The sequence below is a fragment of the Desmodus rotundus genome, chromosome X, assembly GCF_022682495.2.
Source record: "Desmodus rotundus isolate HL8 chromosome X, HLdesRot8A.1, whole genome shotgun sequence".
Taxonomy (NCBI): Eukaryota; Metazoa; Chordata; class Mammalia; order Chiroptera; family Phyllostomidae; genus Desmodus; species Desmodus rotundus.
Window position 1 is genome coordinate 67,968,193 of NC_071400.1, and position 18,972 is coordinate 67,987,164.

The window sequence follows — 18,972 nt, forward strand, 5'->3', positions numbered from 1 at the left end:
GAATGAATGAAGCTTTAAGAATACCATTTTGATAAAAAATATTTATAATAGACCACAATCTCTATGTAATTCAGTGATCTTATTAGAACCAAGATACAGAGAGAGAGAAGCTATTGAAAGAAATTGAGGCTCGGGGAACATGTCATTTTACTCAAAGATAGAAGAGGTGTGGTGAGCTGGGGTTGAGGGAGGTTAAGGGGTGGAGAGATTGAGGAAAAAGGAAAAAGGACTCATGGACATGGACAACAGTGTGATGATTGCAGGGTGGGATATAAGGAGATTAAATGGTAATGGAAAAAATAAATAAAGATTAAATTAAAAAACATTTGTAAGTATACAAGTTCAGTGGTATCAAATACATACATAATGTGTGACCATCACCACCATCAATTTCCAGAATTCTTATCTTATAAAACTGAAAGTCTGTACTCATTGAACAGTCACTCCCTATTACCCCTCTTCCAAGCCCTTAAAACTAGCATTTTACTTTTTCTCTATGATTTTGACACTTTAAATACCTCATACAATATGTGTGGACTTATGCAGTATTTGCCTTTTTGTGACTTGTTTACTTCACTTAGGTCTTCAAGGTTCATCCATGTAGTATGTGTCAGAATTTCATTTCTTTTTAAGACCAAATTATATTCTATTGTATGTATATATCACATTTTGTTTATTCATTTATTAATCAATGGACACTTGGATTAGCTATTGTGGATAATGCTGCTGTGAACAAGGGTGTACAAATATCTCTTTGAGATCCTGTTTTCAATTCTTTTGGGTATTTATTGATTTTCTTCATTTAATTTCATCATTAAAAATTGAGATCTTTTCCCAGTTTGGGAGGTTTTCAGCTATTATTTCTTTAAGTATTTTGTCTGCCTTTTACTCCTTTTCCTTTCTTTTCAGCACTCCCATTTTGCATATGTTGGTATGTTTATTCCACTTTATTTTTAAAAATTGTCTTTATTGTTTTAGTAGGAGGGGAAGGGAAGGAGAAAGAAAGGGAGAGAAACATCAAAGTGTGATTGGTTGTGTCTCACACATCCCCAGTCGGGGACCTGGCCAGCAACCCAAGCTTGTGCCCTGACAGGGAATCAAACCAGTAGCCTTTCAGTTTGCAGGCCAGCACTCAATCTACTGAGCTATACCAGCCAGGGCTTGGTATGTTTAATGGTGTCTCAACTATTTCTGAGACTCTGTTTATTTTCTTCTTTCTCTTCTTTAGATGGGATAGTCTTTTTTGATTTATCTTCAGTCTTTCTGATTCTTTCTTCTGCAAGCTCAGATCTACTGTTGAGGCCCTCTAGTAAGTTTTTTATTTCAGTTATTGAAGTTTGCAACACTATTCTTCCTCTTTGGTTCTTCTATCAGCACCACGCTCTAACTAACTGAGCAACCAGTCACCTGATGTCTTTGGTTCTTTTAAAAATGTTCATCTCTTTATTGGTATTCTTTATTTCATGAGCTATGTCATCATACATATCTTTATTTCTTTAAACATGTTTCCTTTGGTTTTTGAACATATTTATAAAAGCTGCTCTAAGTCTTTTCCTACTAAGTCCAAATCTTGGCCCCCTTAATGGCAATTTCTATTGCCTGGTTGTTCTGTGCATGGGTCACAGTTCCCTGTTTCTTTGACTATTTCACCCTGTTTTGGAAAATTGGACATTTTTTAGAATATTTTATGCTACCTCTTGATTTAAAAAATTATTTATTTATGTATTTTTAGAGAGAGAGGAAATGAGGGAGAGAGGGAGAGAAACATCAATGTACAAGAGAAAAATTAATTGATTGCTTTTTGCACACCTCCAACAGGAGCATGGCTAGCAACTCAGGCATGTGCCCTGACTTGGAAACGAACCAGCAGCCCTTCGGTTTGCGGGACAATGCCCAACCAACCGAGCCATACCAGTCAGTGCTCTACCTCTTGGTTTTGGTTACCCTGTTCCACTTCCCTCCTGCCCACCTCTTTCCAGGGTTCTTGTTGCTGATGGTTTTATGTTGTTTGCGTATTCATTCAGTGACCTGCTTGGGCTAATTCTGTGAAATATATTTCTCTTGTACTATGCAGTTTGTGATATGACTGCTCATTCTTATTTTTAGTTGATTTTTTAAAATTAAATTTATTGGGGTAACATTGGTTAATAAGATTATATAGATTTCAAGTGTACAATTCTATGTTACATCATCTCTATATTGTACTGTGTGCCTACCACCCAAAGTCAAATCTTCTTCTGTCACCATTTATTCCCCTTTATTTACCCTTTATAACCTCCCACTTCCTTCCCTCTGGTAACCACCATATTGTTGTCTGTGTCTATAAGTTTTTGTTTGTTTTTCTTCTTTGTTCATTTGTTGATTTCAGTTTTATATTCCACATGCAAAAGAATGAAACTACTGTTTGTCCCCATATACAAAAATTAACTCAAAATGGATCAAAAACCTAAATGTAAAACCTGAAATAATAAATAACAGAAGAAAACATAGGTACTAAACTTATGCATGTTGGTCTTAGAGAGGATTTTATGAATTTGACCCCAAAGGCAAGGGAAGTAGAGGCAAAAATAAATGAATGTGACTATATCTAATGAAAAAGCTTCTGCACAGCAAAATACATAATCTTGTTCTTATTTTAAACCTGGCATCTTAAGGGTCATCCCTGGTCAGCAGAGTTTATTGGTCAGTTGATGATTGGCCAGAAGTTGTGTGTATGCCCCCTAAGCCAGTGAGCTTTCCACCCTTTGATGTTGGAACTGTGTGTGGCTTGGGGACTGCTTTCAAAGTGCAGAGAACTTGCCAGTATGTTCCACATTCAGTCAGGGACTAGAAGTTCACAAGTACCCTCTCTGGATGCTCTAAGAGGGCAGTCTTGCCCATGCACATAGCTCTCTGGAATACCAGGGGTAAGTATGATCTTTGACTTTCTCTTTTCCTGGATCTTCCTGTGAAATTTCTGGCTGGTCTGCCATTTTGTTTGCCTCTACTGGTGTCATGGAACTGTTAGTTTTCTCTAATTGCTAGCTGGTATGATCTTTATTTTCAACAATACTGCCAGACATAGATTTCTCCATACTCTGCTTGAAATAAAGTCACTCCTCTTAAGCAGGGTCTCAGATCTGCCAATCTTCACATGCCCTCTCCTATCTCTCCACCCTAGGGAGAGTTGGAGCAATAAGGACATATAGGAACTACTGTTCTTCATGTCCTGCTTATCTTACCCAGAGTCAACCCTCTGTGCTAAAGATTTGGAGCTGTAGGGGGTGTTTAGAGGGGAGAGCCACAAGCCTTTATCTACCACCACAGGTAGAGTGTAACCTCTACACTATGAAATCAGAGCTGAAGGAAGACAGGAGATGCTTGTCTTCATGAGCTGCCCTACCCACCCAGAATAGATCTTGTACAATACAGAGCTAGTGGGGATGGAAGCAGCCCCTAGCTCAAATGTCACAGGATCCCATTGTTTTTACTGAGATTTAGTAGATTTTCTTGAATAAATTCTTCTCAACTTATTGTTGTTTTTGACAGTTTTCTCCAGTTTTGTCACTATTTTTCTGGGGAGAGGATTTGTTAAACTTATACAACCACTCTGTAAGTCCCATATCCTATCCCATGATATTTTGGCAGCAACATTTGAATTATTCCTGTTATGTGAAAGAATCAGATTCATGAAATTTGGGAGAAAAACATCAAAGTTCACATGGAAACCAGTTACTTTTGGTTGTATTCCTTGATGAGGTTTGCTGTTTGAACCCTTTACTAAGGTAGATGGTTTTGTCATACTCTGTGGGGCCCCAAGTGATTCTTTGCCTCTCTGTTAACAAGTGTTTGGCAGATTGGATAGAATTTATGCATCTTTAGCTCAGGGAAGATTGACAACCTGATAACAAAAGACTGTTCATATCCTTTTATGGGGCCTGGTTAGGTTTCCCTGACCTTTGCATATACCTCTTACCAGGTTCAATGAGCATATACCCAGGTCATCTGTGGCCCAATTCCCTGCATCTTACTCTCCTCCCACTTGCCTAGATTAATTACCCCAGATATCTTTGGTTCAGCAGGCACCACACAATAGATACTGCTATGAATTATGTCTCTACCTCCCTCTTATCAGACTTGCATCCCTATTTGAGACGTAGAATCTCATCTTATACAGAAGAGTATGTGATATATTATTGAAGTGGTAGTATTTATAATAGTAGTAACTAAATATATTATAAAATAGTATCTAAAATTCAGGGCAAACTATGACCCAGGAACTGTTCTAAATACTTTACATTTATGAACTCAGTGTTAATAAAGCCTCACAACAACCTATGAAGGGTGTATTATTATCTCTGTTTCACAGATGAAGACACTGAGGGACAGATAACATGTAAGTAAGCTTTTCTAACTACACCTGCTAAAAGAATAATAATTTGAAAAAACAGTCAAATGCAGAAAAGGTAGCCAATCCACCTCAAGTCTGTGATATATATATAATAAAGCCCAGGGATGCAAAGGATAATATGGAATTTGCTGATCTTGCTTTGATATTGAAACAATGATTTTGTGGTTCTAAAGCTTTGAAGCAGTACCATCTCTCACATGTGTCAGTCTGTGACTTTATTCAGAGACTCTGGGGTGCTAGTGGGATGGAGGTTTGAAGCAGTACCCTGCTGCTCCCTTCCAGAATTGCCAGGGAAATTTCCTGAGGGTGGGCTTCTCTGGTCATCAATCTGCTCCTTGCAAAGAGCACATGAGCTCTCATGCCTGAAATCTTTTGTCATTTAAACTTCCTTCTTGATGGTGGATAAGCCATGTACTTCTGAGACTGCAGTTTTTTCTCTCTTCTTTTAAAGTTAAAGCTAGAAAACTATGACTACCCTGGAACATTTTCTATAATTTCTAGCTTTTCGAAAAAAGCGTGAGTAAGAAGAGTTAAACATCAATCAGACAGGACTAAACCAAGCGCATGAAGGGATGCAGGGACAGACATTCACACCAGTGTAATCATTCCGTATCCTTGGTCACAATACCCTGACTTTTTATAGTTCACTTTCCACATGATTATACATTGCCTTTGCCATGGAAACAGCTTTTCTTACTCTCAAGTAATAATGAAGAAGAGCCTGCATGAAGGCACTGCTCTTTCTTTGTGACTATGACCATGTTTTGACTAATTTCCAGGATCAGAGGGCACATATCATCAGGACCTTAACTCTGTCTTTCTCCCCAGAGGCCAGAGACCAAAATACATGTGACAGCTCAAGTATTTTCTTAGCAGTTACCTGCTGCTGCTCCCTCCATCATAGAAAGAAAAACTGAAAGAGATTTTACCCTTTGGAGTTACAGTTATTTTTTGAACAGGGGCAATTACAATTGTAAAATGGCTCAGTCAAGGTAGTTCCTCTGTCTTTAACATAGAAATGCTAAGGGCTAGGGACCTGGAGCCTTCCTTCTCATTCTGGGATACTCTCCAAAGTTCTCTTATTGAAATATCTGTCTCATATTTCCAACTCCTTCCTCCCCAAATCTCCTTTTCTTATATAAATGAGGTCCATTGTTCCATTTTATTAGGTTAAACTATATGAAATAGCTGACATTTGATCACTTTTTAGCTACAAAATGGTTCAACCTAATCTAGTTAGAAGTTTTCTTTTGAGCAGGAGAGAGAGAAACATGGCAGTGAATGAGAACAAGAGACAGCACTACTTCTCAATGGACAGGGAGTGGGGCCAGAGGAAAAGGGCAGATGGGTCCCCAGCACTGTTTCCAGGTGTTGGCACTGCAGCTGGTGCACGGATGCTTCAACTTCAGCCTCAATCTAAGGAGCTGGATGGAATGGGGTAGACATATGCCAGGCTCCAAGAAACATCAGATTTACTGATGAGTCATGAAAACCTACAAAGTCAGAGCAAGTTGTTGTGGTTGAAAAATGCAGAACAACTGTGTCTTCATCAGAATTACAAAGCACTGCCCATGTGCACATGCAAAGGAGCACTTTCAACCTGCTGTATTTCCCTTGCTTGGGCAAACCTTGTGCTTTGATTATTTTCCTCTCATGGTTTTAATGGCAGTTGCTTTTCTAGCCTAGAAAGGTTTGCATTTCCTCACATTGTTCTCTCAGGCTGAGCATTGCTATTACATTAGTTGAATCAAAGTAATAACAGAACAGAACAAAACCCCAAATAGCTCTGATAGAACATGTAGAAACTAGCTGGTCGGAGAATGAATGTAACCTTTTAATCTGCTAAGGTATGGGTTCCAAGTTGATTCATGTCAATGAATAACTAAGAAAGTGAAGATCACAATATGAAATGGTGGACCTTTGCTTTTCTTCCTTAGCATCACATTAAAGTATGATTTATGTTACTGCTGTTTGTAGCATAGGACAGAGACCTTTATTGGGATTTATTTTAGCTAGAGACCACTGATCTATAGAATGTTTCAGATTTTATATTTTCTCTAGCAACAGACATGCTAAAAAGGATAGACCCCTGTGGGGGTTAAAATTTTAATACTTTTCCTCTCACATTCTAAATTCTTCTAGCTCAGTTAATAATGAGATTAACAGAGAAAAATCAAAGTTTTAATACATGCACATGAGGAATTCACATAGGCATGAAACCTCCAAAGACAGTGAGGCAACATTGAGTATACAAGGCATTTTTTAAAATGTTATTACAGAGTGTGTTCCAATTACCAGCTATGGAGCAAGAGGGGATTGGAATGGGTACCTCTACCAAGCTTGCTTTCCTTCCCATCTCCGAAGCTGGCAGAATATTAGCCACTCTCCAGACACAATCCTGGGAGTTATAAGACATTTTGGACAAAAGGGGGATGGGATATTAGATTTCAGAAGTGAGAATGGATGATTTACAGGTAGTTGAGGAAAAACAGAACATACATGGCAGGAAAATTCTTGCTAGGAAACTCAGAAACTATGGGTCACAGTGAATATCAAGCTAATAAGAGCCTGCCTGAAGCCCTGTTGTTTACCACATTTAATGCAAATGAGGCTAAGTTGACATCCTAAGATCTCCTTCCTGAAGCAGGTTTCTCTATCTGAATCTCTTGCCCAGGAAAGCAGGCGAGGGTCAAAGGCTCCCTATTAAGTCTTGTTTCTTAACAAACAGCTTAAAATCAGCATCTCAAAAGGGCAGTTTCAGGATGGCAGAATTTTGGTTTCCTTTACCTTCTTCTTGCATCCTCATGAAGTCTGTATCAAATAGCAAGAGAAATTAGAGAAAGCATTCAATTCTCGCACGGTGTTTTGAAGGGGGACTTTATCCCAAAGTTTTACCTTTGGGATATTGATTTTTATGCTGGTTATTGAGAAAGAACATTTGACCCTCTCCCTTTCCTGCCTAAGAGATTAAAAGGGGAAAACCTGCTTCACAAAAAGAACCTTAGCATAATCACCTTAGCATTAGACAGGATGACTCCAAGCAGGGACTTGTTTACTAGGTCTCCTCCCCTCCCTTGTCCCATTGTTTCTGGGTTGCCTAGCAAAAATTTACCAGCCTTGTTTGTTCCCCTCTTCCTCAGCTATCTATAAATTGCCTACTTGCTTTGAAATCTCACATCACCCCCCCCCACACACACCTTTCTCTTTTGTCCAAAATGACATATATACCAAATTTGCCTCACTGTCTTTGGAATTTTCATGATTGTGTGAATTCCCCATGCACAAGTATTAACATTTTGATTTTTCTCCTGTTAGTCTGTCACTGTTAATTTGATTATTAGCCCCGTTGGAAGAACTTAGAGGTGGGAGGAAAAGTATCTTTTTTAACCTTCACAGTTTTTATCAACTCCAGTGCCCAAAGCCTCTCGGCAATGTTAAAGAATACTGACATTTCTCTGTTTCTGGCTCTTTTTTTATGCAAACACAAATCATCCAGTGCCACATTAGTCCTCCTGATCCTGATCCTAGTTCTGCTTTAGAAAACCACACATAACTTGAACTCAGTTCTCTGGAACACCCCTGGAAAGACTGTAACCCAGTGCTTTCTACTCATCTCATGTAAAGATTCTTATCACCTTTCAACTAGTAGTAGTGTTTTTTGCAATTATGTGTTGCAGTTCAGTTAACCTCTCACTTGATTAATTAACCAGTTTCCTCGTCTGTAAAACTGGTGTAATGATGTTACCTTACAAAATTGTTGCTATGAGCTTGAATATTAGATTAGTTAAGGAGCCTGAAACAGGGACTGACACATAACAGATGCTCAGGATGTGTTTAATACCGTCAGCTAAAAAAAAAAAAAAAAAAAAAAAAGCAACCCACCAATTTAAAGTATTTACTTGGTGTTAGCATTCGGAAACTGAAATTCTGTGAAATTCTACTTCACTTCACTTTGCTGCTGGTTCACTAACGATCCCAGGACTTGGAAACCCCATATCAGCCCTCCTGGGCCCCAAGCTCAAGCCTCACAGCCTCACAGCCTCACAGCCTCACATTGTCCCACTGGGGACCTCCTTGCGCTTTCTATCAGCTCTCCTGCAGAACAGCTATTCTCAGTGGCTGGGACCAGCAGCAGCATTACCTAGGAACTTGTTAGAAATGCAAATTCTTGGGTCACATCCAGACCTACTGAGTCAGAAACCCCCAGGGGTTGGGGCCCAGCAGGTTTTGACAAGCTCTGCAGATGATTCTGATGCACGAAGTGTGAGAAGCACTGCTTTAAAGTGTGGGCCACAGAGGGAGGTAAGGGCAGAGGGGCATTCTTGGCTTCTTTCCTCTGGGGGTTCCTCTCTCCTTTATCTCAAGAGAAAAAAGTTAACCCTCTTGGTATTGTTAGCAGGAGTTGTCAGGAAATGCCTTTCACCCAGCCTCTCAATTCCCAAATGTTTTCCCTCCCTTTGAGGACCCTGCATTACAGCTCTAGTGAGTCCCCTTTACTCCTGTGTGCTGGGTACCAGTAGCCCCCCTCTGGATGTTGGGCTTTAGGCAAGAATAACTTTTTCTTTCATTTCCCTCCCCTTATTATTATCAGAGTCAGAAATATTTCCCCTCAAAGGCTTAACTTACCCGCCCCCTCAGTATATTTAGCCCCCTCCTTTTCCTCACCAGTGCTTAGAGCCCTAGCTCAGAGGAAGTAGAGAAAATGGGGTAAACTGGAAGAGGAGGAGGAAGCTAACTAGCAAAATGGAACCACACTGTGTTTTGGTGTTAATCAGATAATAATAATTTTCAGTACAGCTTCTCGTCCTAAATTTTCTTTCAGTTTGTTTTATCTGAAGCACATTGGAAGCCCTCCTGCTACTCCTTCCCCACCCCATCTCTAGGAGACAGTCTTCATAGTCTCTTTAGTAGTCTTTCTTTTTGAGAAGATTAAATCAGGAAATATAAAGCACACCCGAATACATTAGGCATCCCTAGAAGGGGAGTGAAAAAGGCCAGTATGATTTTTACCTCAAGTTTTTATTCTGGTCAAAGTAAACAAACAGCCACCCACAAAACAAATAATGAACAAAAAAAAAATTGCCTTTCCCCAGCACACTTCTGTGCCACCTACCACTCAAAAGTCATATTAACTGTCTACTTTCCTAGGAAGTGATTCCATTTAAATATTAACCCAGTGAATGGTGATAAGGAATGAAAATTGGATGTGTAAAACATCATATGGAATATGTATTTTTAGTATTTATTTTTAAAAACTTTTTAGTATGGAGAATTTCAAACATATAAAAAAACATAACACTAGCTGGTGTGGCTCAGTGGACTGAGTGATGCCCTGTGAACCAAAGGGATGCCAGTTCGATTCCCAGTGAGGGCACTTGCCTGGGTTGTGGGCCAGGTCCCCAGTGCGGGGCGTGTGAGAGACAACCACACTTTTGAAACTGGAAAAGACACTGGCGTTCGGGCTGCCTGTTACTACCAAACCTAATAAGCAATGACAGCGATTGAATCTTTATGGGCGCCTTATTCAGATGGCAGGTGATCTGAGAAGATGGTGGGCTCATACCCTAACAGACCACATTGTCTTCTCTTTCCAGGCCAACATTTTTATACCAGGGAATAAACAAGGTGTGGGGAGGGCTTTCAGATTCAGGGAGGATTAGGTGAAAGAAACTGCAACATTCCTGTCCTGGGCAGTTAGCTGTTCCCAGGGGCAGGTGATCCTCTGTCCCTCCCTGGAACACAAAGGCCCGGATGCCTCCAGTTGTCCCCAGGTGGTAATCTTTAGCAGTTCCCCAGGAGGTCGGCTGTTTTCCCAGGAGCCAGGATGGGCCTTATCTGTAGTTTCTTAAACAAAAGCTTTAATGTATGCATTACTTATGAGGCTTATAACTTTTTGCCTTAAACTAAAATTTTCCAACTCTTGAGTCCCCTATCATTCCCCACCGTTAGTATTAAACTATCTCATTTCTATGAGATGAGAACTTAGCACTGGACTGTCTGTTGATGGGTTTAGGAATATACCTAATTGCAGACCCACATAAGGAGGCACATTGTATGCAACAACAAGCTATGACACTGAAGAAAATGACAAGGATAAAAACAATAAATGCCTCTTGAAGACCAGGTATACTAGGTATCCAGGAGGTTAGTTTAGACAAGTCAATGCCAAAGAATCCCTCTCTGTTTTATATTGGACACTACATCATTTACTTGCTTTACTTTATGTTCTGTGAGCTGTAGACTGTCAGTTAGGTTAAAACAGCAGAGTCCTTTAAATACTTCACATCCATGATTATGCCTTAAAAGAGGTAGTCTATAGCTGCATGATTTTCCAGTACTGCTTCTCTGACTTGTCCTAGTTCTTGACTAACGGCACTGATGGTGTGTGAGGTGGCATTCAAAGCTTTTGCCATAGTGCAGGCTAATCTGCTTATTTCTACATTCAAATAGGTTACCATGGCTGGCATTACAAATATGGTTAAAGGCACATATTCAGCAGGGCTAAAAAGGCGTAAGTCACTGATACAATCTGGTGTAAGGGAGAGGTCCTGTCGAACCGGGGTCAAGTGGGGCTTTTGAGGCATAAACACCATCAGTCTTCCCAGAGAGCATGGTCTCCCAGAGCTGTTTGCTGGAACATAGGAATAGACAGTCATTCCACATACCAGAAACCATCCTGTTGGCAGTTTAACATGAGCATAAGCATAAGATACGTCTGTGGTGGTGGTGCAATTCATCTTCACACCTGCTGAGACCACAAGACAGTTTTAGTACAGTTGACAAAAGTTGCACATTCTGTAGCTGGGGCTACATTAGCGACTTCCAATGAAAACATTTCCCTGTCCTTCATAGTTACCACTGGTCCCCAATTATAAATATCAGAGTAGGTCATTTTCTTTTTGATATGTTCAAACACAGTACAATTTCTAAGGCTTTCCAAAGGAGTACAGACACCTATAAGACATGAAGTGAAAGTTTGTTCAACATAAGTCCCTTTTGCAAGACAAAAGTCAGAAATATTCACAACATTTTTTGCTAAATATACCCAAATATTTTCATCTTGTTTGAAAGGAATAAGTCGTCCATAACAAGGGGTTAAACAACAGGTAAAGAAAAGAACATAAGTCATTGTTTCTAAAGATGACTTTCAGATCTTCCTCCAGTGCTTTCTTTATCCTGGTGTGATGAGTCCAAGGTTTTATTTCTGCCAGCTTCACTATGGTGGGGGTGGTGAGGAGTATGTCCTAAGGCCCAGTCCACTTTCCTCCTAGTTAGCTTTCTGGAGATGCTGTCACTCAAGTCTTGAGTAGCACTTTATCTGCAGGCTCAAAGGAATGCAGCAAACCTGTGGGGGAGAGGTCTCTAATACAGGCAAGGTCATTTATCACAGCTAAGGTCTGACTTAAATGTTCATTTGCTTTACCTTCAGTTTTTTAATCTATATATATATCTCCCACCCCAACCTGAAAATGTAACCTGAAATGGCCACCTGTACACAATTTCATAAGGACTCAACTGAATCACACTTCGAGGAACCACCCTTATTCTGAGCAGGGCAATAGACAAAGCTTGATCCCAATGGAGATGAGTTTCTTGACACAGCTTGGCTATATTTTTCTTCAAGGTGTGATTCATCTTCTCTACCTTCCCAGAAGCCTGAGGTCTCCATGCCGTGTGGAGTCTCCACTTGATTCCTAAAATTTACTAACCTTCTGTGTAATTTCTGAAACAAAAGCAGGTCCATTATCAATCTGGATGCTGCCAGGGAGGCCAAAGTGAGGGATTATTTCTTTCAGTAAAGCTTTTACTGCCTCCAAGGATTTCTCCATTTCAGTAGGATAAGCTTCTACCCATCCTGAAAAAGTAGTCAACAAAGACTAACAAATATTTCTACTCTCAGACCCTTGGCATCTGAGTAAAGTTTATTTGCCAGTCCTCAAGTGGGCAGTGTCATTGGTATTGCTTTCTTTCTCTCCTTTGATAGGGATCTGTCTTGGGGTTGTTCTTCTGGCACACAACACATCTAGCAATTACTTTTTTTACGGCTCTAGAAATTCCAGAACCTGTGAGCCACAGTTTGATGTAGGTGGTTAATGAGTCTCTTCCATAGTGTGTGGCCTCATACAAATGCTTCATGACTGGCTCTACTAAATGTTCAGGAAAACAGTATAGCTCCTTTCTCATTCATTTTCCATCTTCTATTGGGACCTTCTTCATCAAAACCCCAACCCTTAGCTTTCTCTAAGTCTGCAGTGGAATATACAGGGTCAAATTGTGACAAGTCCAGAACAGTTACCAAAGGCATTATAAACATTCCTTTAGCAGCCTTGTTTACTGCCCGTTCAGCCAGATTGCTTCCTCTAGCTGCTTCAGTGTCCTCTTTCTGATGTCCTGGGCAGTGCGTAGCTGCCACCTGTAAAGATACCTGAACAGCCTCTAATAACTTTAAAATTTCTGCTGCATGCTTAATCTTTTTATTGGAGGTTAATAGTCCTCTATCTTTCTAGATTGAACCATGTGCATGCAAAATCAAGAAAGCATACCTTGAGTCGGTGTACACATCCACTCTCTTTTCCTGTGACAATTCCAGTGCCCCCGTCAGTGCAATCAGTTCAGCTTTCTGAGCAGAGGTTCTTGGTGGCAAGGTCTTGACCTCCACTACTCCTTCAAGAGTCAAAACTGCATACCCAGCCTTTCTGCTTCCTTTGTCCATATCACTGCTTCCATCTGTATACAGAGTCCAGTCTGCTTCTTCTAAAGGATGGTCCTGTAAATCAATTCCGCTATAATACACTTCATCAGTTATCTCAGCACAGTCATGTATTAGTGCAGCTGAGTCAGGCTCCAGGAGAAGGGAGGCAGGATTTAACTTATAGTATTGAGGGACATGTTGGGATTGTTGAAAAGAATGGTTTGGTACTGCCCATTCTTCCAGCAGTGAGCCACATATTTCACTGTTGCTCCAGCAGGCTCAACACTTGCTGGAGCATGTAACTGGTATGGGCTGTCCCAAGGAAAACTTTTTCAGCTTCCTGCAAGACCTCTCAGGTGGCTGCCACTCTGAAGCAGGCTGGCCACCCCTGGACAGTGTGATCTAATTTCCTTGACAATTATGTGATGGGCTGCAAATGTCACTAAGAATTTGGGTGAGGAATCCTAGGGCAACGCCCTGTCTCTCATGCACATATTATTGAAAGTGCTTCAGTAGGTTTGGAAGCCCCAAGGCCGGTGCAGAAGCCAGGTGCACCTTCACAGACTCAAAAGCCTGAGTGCACTCCTTGGTCCACTCTGAAGGGCTCTATTCCGGTCCCTTCAGAGCCTCATACAGTGGTTTAGCAATGAGCCCATAGTTTGGAATCTAAATGCAGCAGTCGCTTGCCATCCCCAGGAATCTCCTTAACTGTTTCCTGGTGTTGGGAGGGGTCTTCTGTGGACTTTTGTTGCATGGCCTGCACCATACTCAGACTTTTCTGCTCAGGGACGCCTTTCCCCATTCCCTCAAGGAGGCATCTCTTATAATGCTCCAAGAGAGGAAGGCCATCCCCATTAGGATCCCGGTTGAGCTCAGTTAGAGGTATTGCCCTGGGAGGGCCCAGAGTTCCATCTGGATTTTCTTGGTGCAGCCTCCGAGCCTCTTCATTTGCCTTATCCAACACCAGCCTCTGCTCATCCCCCTTATTGAAGCAAAGAATTCAATAAGGGTTGTATGTCTGCCCAATTGGGATGATGAGTGGCAAACACTGACACAACCAAATCAGTCATTTTAGCAGGATCATCTCTATAAGAAGGGTGTGAGCTTCTCCAGTTTAACAGATCCAATGTAGAAAACAGAGTATGTGCCCAATAATATCTAGCAGGCTGGCCCTCTGGCCCTACTCCCACTGGAAGTCTCTGAAAAGGATATTGCTTTGCCCTGGTAGGGGCTTTTCCTCCACCAAATTTGGTTCCTTGACTGATTTGAGACAGCGATGCCAGTTCAGGCACACTTTCTCCATTTCCCTCATCGGAGTAGATCCCCTGGGGCTATGGGAACTCTTGTTACAGAGCAAGGGCAGGGGGTGGTTCACGATAAATTATTACAGAAAGGACTCCCCCTTTCTGTCTCTGGAGGTTCCTCCCCCCGACGCCCACCTGCTAGGTTTGCAATGAAGGCTGCCAGAAGAAAGACGTCTCTCAATGCCAGAGACTGGTGAAAAGGAAAGGAATTGTTTATTTAAAAGCTACACAAACTTAGAGTAATGACTTAATGTCTTCAGTAAGATACTAAAGTCCTTTAGAATACCCACAGATGCACAGTCCTTCCCTCTCCTTGTGCCCAGTCCGGGGTACTGTGTCTCAGGAAAAGAAGTAGAAGTCCGTGATTCAGGCTCCCGGCACCATCAGCTGTGTGGCTGCTGCAATCTCCAGTTAATCCAAAGCCATGTGGCACCCTCTCATGGCCCACCAGCACGAGCCCTTTCTCCCCTTTTCTCCTTGGCAAAGTCTCTCGTGCTGCCTAAGCTGTGTGGCAAAAAGAAGCACTCCAAAACCACATGGTCCTCTCTACTCTCCTTCAGAACTGTGTGGTATTTTTCCCCATTTCAGAACCGCGTGGTCCTCTTCCTTTCTCCTCAGAACCGCATGGTCCTTCCTATTTACTCCAGATCCTCGTGGCCCTCTCCCTTTCTCCTCAGAACTGCGTGGTCCTCCCCTTTTACTTCAGAACCACATGGCCCTCTTCCTTTCCCCTCAGAACCTCGTGGTTCTCCTTTTACTTGCTTCAGAACCTCGTGGTCCTCTCCTTTTACTTCACCAAAGCTGCCTGATCCTTTCCCTTCTCCTCCAAAACTTGTGGTCCTCTCTTTCCCTTCATCAGAACCGTGTGGACCTCTATCTATCTACTTGCTTCAGAACCTCGTGGTTCTCCCTCTATGGCTGCCGCGCCTAGGTTGAAATCCTGGTGCCCATCTTCCTTTGCAGCTCTATTTCCGACTCCTCCTACAGTCAGCTACACCTGCCAGCATCCCCGTATTCCACTAGCTTTACTGGGCTGCCATAGTAAGTCTGGGCAGGTGTGGCCCCATGGCATGGAGCCAATCATCTCCAAGCTCTCACGCAGGCCCTGTAACCAGGGGGAGTTGCTTCCCAGTCCCATCTTGGGTGGAATTCGCTTCCATCCCCCTGGCTCAAAGCATGGCCACAGCTATTTAACATATGTATGAAACCAGTTAAAGGTTATAGATATGTTAAATGACTGTGCCAGGGGTTAGCTGCAAAGCTCTTGCCACCCAAAACAGCTCTGAATGGCCCTGTTCCATGTGTCCCATCCCCCCTGGCTCAGGCTTGTGGGGATGAGGACATCCTACATACATTTTTCTAATATTTCCTGGACACCTTGAGTTCTGGACCCCATTACAAATCCCTTCTTGGGGCCCTCCTCTTGGCTGCACCCTGCTTCACTCTGACCAGCTTGCAGCGGTTATAATATCTAGATCTTCCTGGTCCCTCTCCTCTGAGCTTCTATCTTTCACATGCAAATTCCCTTTTCTCTGGGACATTAACTTATTTTCTCTCTCTCTCTCTCTTTTTTTTTTTTTAACTCTGCATGCATCTTTATCATGTAGAATCAAAAAAACTTCTAGGTAAGGTATTTTGTCCCACTTCCCTAATTTTTGACAAAACAACTCTAGTTATAGTATAATACAGTAATTTAAAGACCCATTCAGTGACCAGTGCTCTCCTGAGTCTAAATTATACATGACACAAACAGAACAGTACTACAATAAAACCACATACACTCTAGATATACGCTCATAAGTTGACGAATTAGACAGAACTCGCCCCAAAGGGCTGTTTCCCGGAATGGAGGTTTTTCCCCTCATTCTACCAGATGGAGCTCCAAACAGAGGGTACCCAAACCAAATCAAAAGATGTCCTTTTACAGACAGAGCTCCTTCATACAGAGGGTACCCAAACCAGATCGGACGTCCTTTTTTTCAGACCTAGCTCTGTAACACACAAAGGTACCTTTACCAAATGACCTAAGTCATGACCCAGGGTTTTAACCTGAACCACAAAGCACAACGATTCAATTAAACGTGATAAATGACGAGAAGTGTGGGGGAGTGAGGGGGAGAATCCCCAAGTGAAATCACTTGGCAGCTGCTTGGGATTCTCTGATCCAAACTCCTGGGGCCTCTCAGCCCAGGCAGCCAATGGGACTCCCCGCCAAATACCCAGACTTACCGGAGGGTCCCAAAGCCTGTCCTGGCACAGAGTCGCCAAAATATGAAACTGGAAAAGACACTGGCATTCAGGCTGCCTGTCACTACCAAACCCAATAAGCAATGACAATGATTGAATCTTTATGGGCGCTTTATTCAGATGGCGGTTGATCTGAGAAGATGGTGGGCTCATACCCTAACAGACCACATTGTCTTCTCTTTCCAGGCCAACATTTTTATACCAGGGAATAAACAAGGTGTGGGGAAGGCTTTCAGATTCAGGAAGGATTGGGTGAAAGAAACTGCGACATTCCTGTCCTGGGCGGTTAGCTGTTCCCCGGGGTGGGGCGGGTGGTTGTCTGGCTCTCCCTGGAACACAAAGGCCTGGATGCCTCCAGTTGTCCCCAGGTAGTAATCTTTAGCAGTTCCCCAGGAGGTCAGCTGTTTGCCCAGGAGCCAAGATGGGCCTTATCTGTAGTTTTTAAAACAAAAGCTTTAACACATACATTACTTACGAGGCTTATAACTTTTTACCTTAAACTAAAATTTTCCAACCCTTGAGTCCCCTATCACATTGATGTTTCTCCCTGTCTCTAAAAATAAAGAAATAAAGTCTTTTAAAATTATGGAAATTGCCATAAATAAATTTATTTCCATCACAGTACATTCTCGAGAATCTGTAGTATTGTAACAGGGTGCAGCCAGGGGGGCCCCCAAATAGGGATTTGTAATGGGGTTCAGAACTCAGGGTGTGCAGGAAATATTAAAAAATTATAGCATATCCTCACCTCCACAAGTCTGAACAGGGAGATGGGACACATGGAGCAGGGACATTGAGCGTTTTTCTGCATAACAACAATTTTGCAACTCACCTCAGGCATGGTCATTTAACATATCTATAACTTTTAACTGGTTTCATGGATATGTTAAATAGCTGTGGCCATACTTTGAGCCAGGGAGATGGGAGTGACTTCAACCCATGACTTAATTGGGAGGCAACCCCCACCATGATTACAGTGCCTGTGTGAGAACTTGGAGATGATTGGCTCCATACCGCGGGGCCACACCTGCCTGGACTTACTATGGCAGTCCAGAAAAGCTGGAAGAATATGGGAATGCTAGCAAGTATAGCCGATTGTGGGAGGAGTTGGAAATGGGGCTGCAGAGGAAGACTGGTGCTGGGATTTAAACCGAGGCATGGCATCCATGCTAGGTTGGGGCCATGTGGCTTTGGGTGCTCCCTTTTGTGACATGGCTTAGGAAGCAGGAGAGACCTTGTAGGGAAGAAAAGCGGTGAAAGGACTCTTCCTGGTGGGCCATGAGAAGGTGCCCCACAGGTTTGGATTAAGAACTGGAGATCGTTGGCAAATATGTTTTCCCATACTGTTGGTACTCTTTGTAATTTGGTGCTGTTTTCTTTAGCCATGCAGAAGCTTTTTATTTTGATGAGGTCCCATTTGTTTATTCTTTCCTTTATGTCCCTTGCTTTAGGGGATGTGTCTGTGAGGATGTTGCTGCGTGGAATGTCTGAGATTTTCCTGCCAATGTTTTCCTCAAGGACTTTTATGGTGTTACGGCTTATATTTAAGTCTTTTATCCATCTTGAGTTTATTTTCGTGTATGGCGTAAGTTGGTGATCGAGTTTCATTTTTTTGCACGTAGCTGTCCAGATCTCCCAACACCATCTGTTGAAGAGGCTGTTTTTGCTCCATTTTATGCTCCTGCCTCCTTTGTCAAATATTAATTGATCGTATAGACTTGAGTTTATTTCTGGGCTCTCTATTCTGTTCCATTGGTCTATGTGCCTGTTTTTATGCCAGTACCAGGCTGTTTTGATTACAGTGGCCTTGTAATACAGTTTGATATCAGGTATTGTGATCCCTCCTGCTTTGTTTTTCTTTCTCAAAATTGCTGCAGCTATTCGAGGTCGTTTATGGTTCCATATGAATTTCTGCAATGTTTGTTCTATATCTGTGAAATATGTCATGGGTACTCTAATAGGGCTTTGCAACAGCATGGATGAAACTGGAGAGCATTATGCTAAGTGAAATAAGCCAGGAAGTGAGGGACAAGTACCATATGATCTCACCTTTAACTGGAACATAAGCAATAGAAGAAAAAAGCAAACAAATTATAACCAGAGACATTGAAGTTAAGAACAATCTAACAATAGCCAGGGCGGGGGTGGGGGGTGGGGGCGGGGATAGTGGGAAGAGGGTATTACAGGAACTACTATAAAGGACACATGGACAAAACCAAGGGGGAGGGTGGAGAGGGGGGAGGGAGGTGGGTTCACCTGGGATGGGGTAGAGGGATGGGGAGAAAAGGCATACAACTGTAATTGCATAACAATAAAAAAAAAATAAAAAAAAAAAAAAA

At 42.1% G+C, this 18,972-nt stretch overlaps 1 non-coding gene across 1 annotated transcript; it reads right to left on the reverse strand.

Moving 5' to 3' along the window:
• Window positions 1-6,658: 6,658 nt before the first annotated feature.
• On the reverse strand, window positions 6,659-6,797 carry LOC112322540 (small nucleolar RNA SNORA7). The gene has a single exon (XR_002976652.1). It is a non-coding gene; the product is annotated as a small nucleolar RNA SNORA7 (small nucleolar RNA).
• Window positions 6,798-18,972: the final 12,175 nt, after the last annotated feature.